This window comes from Nicotiana tomentosiformis, chromosome 6 (genome assembly GCF_000390325.3).
Source record: "Nicotiana tomentosiformis chromosome 6, ASM39032v3, whole genome shotgun sequence".
NCBI classification, from domain to species: domain Eukaryota; kingdom Viridiplantae; phylum Streptophyta; class Magnoliopsida; order Solanales; family Solanaceae; genus Nicotiana; species Nicotiana tomentosiformis.
Window position 1 is genome coordinate 26,336,235 of NC_090817.1, and position 3,296 is coordinate 26,339,530.

Consider the following 3,296-nt stretch of genomic DNA (forward strand, 5'->3'; position numbering starts at 1 on the left):
CATAGCCCTCAGCTCAACAACACTAAATATAACAGCAACAGTGACAATAACATGAGAATACGACAAGTAAATCAAGTAGTAACTTCAGAATACAAAGAAAATGGAAGAATGAACTCATAAAGAAAGACACAACAGGAAATAATGGTACAAGATAGCAATATCTCAACAAGGAAGAGATAATGTGTAGTAATGATTCCACAAAAGTACAATTCAATGGTAAGAGGGATGACATGAATCAATGATTCTAGTTAAGAATAAATTAACAATGATAAGGGATAACAAAACTTCATTTAGGGTTGAGCAATTACGGAAGAGATACCACAAATTCAATTAAGGATAAGCAAGTTATGGGAAAGATAATGATAACTTCAATCAAAGATAAACAATTACGGAAAGGATAACACGGCAATAAAAGAGGCACAACTTCAGTTAAGGCACGTAAGAGTTTAATCGGCAATAAAGGTAGAACATGAAGCAATTAATTCTAATTAAGACACGTAAGGGTGAATTTAGTAAATGGGGAGTTTAACATGACAAAACAACTTCATATTCAATGGACATAAGAACCTAAGGGCCCTAAACGTTCAAATTTTCATAAATAAGCTCGAGCACGTACTCGTCACCTCGCGTACACGACCTTCATATGACACAATTTGCACAAATGACTCAAATCCTACGGGGTAGTTCCCCCCCACAAAGTTAGGAAAGATACTTACCTCAAAGAAGCTAGACTGTTGCTCTAAAATGACTTCCTCGAGTGAAACAATCTCCGGACGACTGAAATCTAGCCAAAATAACTTGAAATCATAAATAAAACTCATAGAAGACAATTTCGGTTAATAAAGCTTCGATATTTAATTAAAACTAAAAAGTCAACCCCTGGGCACGCACCTCGGAACCCAATAAAATTCATAAAATCCAATCACCCATTTCGATACGAGTTCAACCATACCAAAGTTATCAAATTCCGACATAAATTCGTCCTTCAAATCATCATTTTACATTTTTGAAAGATTTTACAAATTTTCCCCAAATTCTAACTTAATTCACTAATTAAATGATGAAAATAGCAATGGATTCATGAAATATAACAAGATTCGGGTAGAGAACACTTACCCCAATTAGTTGCTTGAAACACCCACGAAACATTTCCCAAAATCGAGGTCTACAACTCAAAATATGTTAAAAATATCAAACCCTCGACATATATGTGTTCTACCTAGCGCCCTTTGCATTTGCAAACGGAAAAGCCTCACCTGCGGCCTCGCATTTGCGAGCAAAAGTTTGCATCATCAAACTCAACTTACCAGGCTAGGATCCACATCTGCAGAACTACAGTCGCACCAGCGACATTGTAGAAGCGCCAAAAGAACCGCAAAAGCGAATAACTTCGCATATGCGATCACTGGGCAGCAAACGCGGCCATCGCACCTGCGTGCCAATCTCCGCAGAAGCGAGCTTCCTCCCAGGACACTATGATCGCATAAGCGACCAGGCTCATGCATAAGCGAAGCCACCCCTGCGCTCTAAAATGTCGCAGGTGTGAAGCACCAGAACCAGACATGTCCCAAAATATGAAAATGATCCGAAGCTCGTTTGAAACACACCCGGGGCCCCGTCCAAGCATACCAAAAAGTTCCATAACATAACGCGGACCTACTCGAGGTATCAAATCACATCAAACAATGTCAAAACCAGAAATCGCACCACGAATCGAACTTATAAACTTTCAAATCTTCCAACTTCTAAAGCTCGTTCCGAAACATACCAAATCAATCCAGAATGATGACCATTTTGCATGCAAGTCACAAATGACATAACGGAGATAATACAACTCTCGAAATCTTATTCTGACCCCTATATCACCAAAGTCAATTCTCGGTCAAACCTCTCACCCTTCTAAAAGTTCAACTTTCCAATTTTCGCCGAAATGCTTCAATTAACCTACGGGCCTCCAAATCCAAATTCGGACGCACGCCTAAGTACCAAATCACCGTACAAAGCTATTGGAATCATCAAAATGCTATTTCAGAGTCGTCTACATAAAAGTCAAATTCCGGTCAACTCTACCGCTTAAGCTTCTAAAACAAGAATCCTTTTTCCAAATAGACCCCGAACCATCCGAAAAATAAACTCAGCCACACCCGCAATTCATAACACATAATATGAAGTTGCTCAAGACCATAAGCTGCCAAACGGGATGCAAATTCTCAAAACGACCAGCCGTTATACTTTTTCAGCAACACCGACTCAATTTCGTCATCTTCCAATTTGTTCCCTTTGATCGCGCATGTATAAGATATTACATGCTCATTTGGATTCGTGGTACCATTATATTTGGGAATGTCGGGCATTCAAAACCTCTTCAAGATCAGCTTTGGTACCGTGCTCGGGGGAAAGGGCTTCTAAATGAATATTTTGGAGTCTTGTCCCTTCAATATTGGAGGTGCTCCTGGGATCTGGTCGACCCTGGAGTTGTATGTTTCCACCTTCTTGTTGTTGGCCTCAATATTTTTCTCGCCTGATTCCAATCGTTTGGTTAACGCTTTGAGCATCTTCATTACCTCTGATGTTTCCTTGGGCTCGACTTCACACGGTCTGTCGGTACTTTGTTCGTGTCTCCCAGTGCTTTCCCAAGATTGTTCGGGCTCGATCCTGTTAGGGGCATGGCTTTGATTCTGCTATTATGCTATCGCCGCTTGTTGAGCCTGCAATATTTCGAAAATCAGTCCTAGGCTCAACCTTTCACCTTCACCATCGGGCGCTTCTTGCGTCGTTGGTTGGGGTCCTCCGCGTACACTGTTTTTGGGATCATGTAGCAACTTGATGTTGATGGCCACCTGCGAGTTAGTGTCGATCGGTCAGCGACTGAGACACCATTGGGATCGGCTGGAAGCACATCATTACTAGTTACCACATTATTGTTTTTGCCATGATGGCCTGACTCAGCGTCAACATTCAAGTGAGCAGACTCAGGGTTTGACATTTTTAGGCTGACCTGGAATTAAGATTTCAAAGAACATATGTAAAATAGGGTGTGTTATGGAGATTCATACCAAATCACCACTATTATCCTTAGCCCCATGGTATGCGCCAAACTGTTTACCCTAAAAATGAGTAACAATTAAATTTGTATGCGGTTTAAAGGATACGTGATTTAATTCAATACTAATAATTAAAAATAACATATAGATGAATTAAAGACAAAATAAACGATCAAACCAATTGCAATATGATGACCAAGCCTGATCTTAGATTGAACAGTGGAATTCGTCCTCGATCAGATCCTTGGTAGA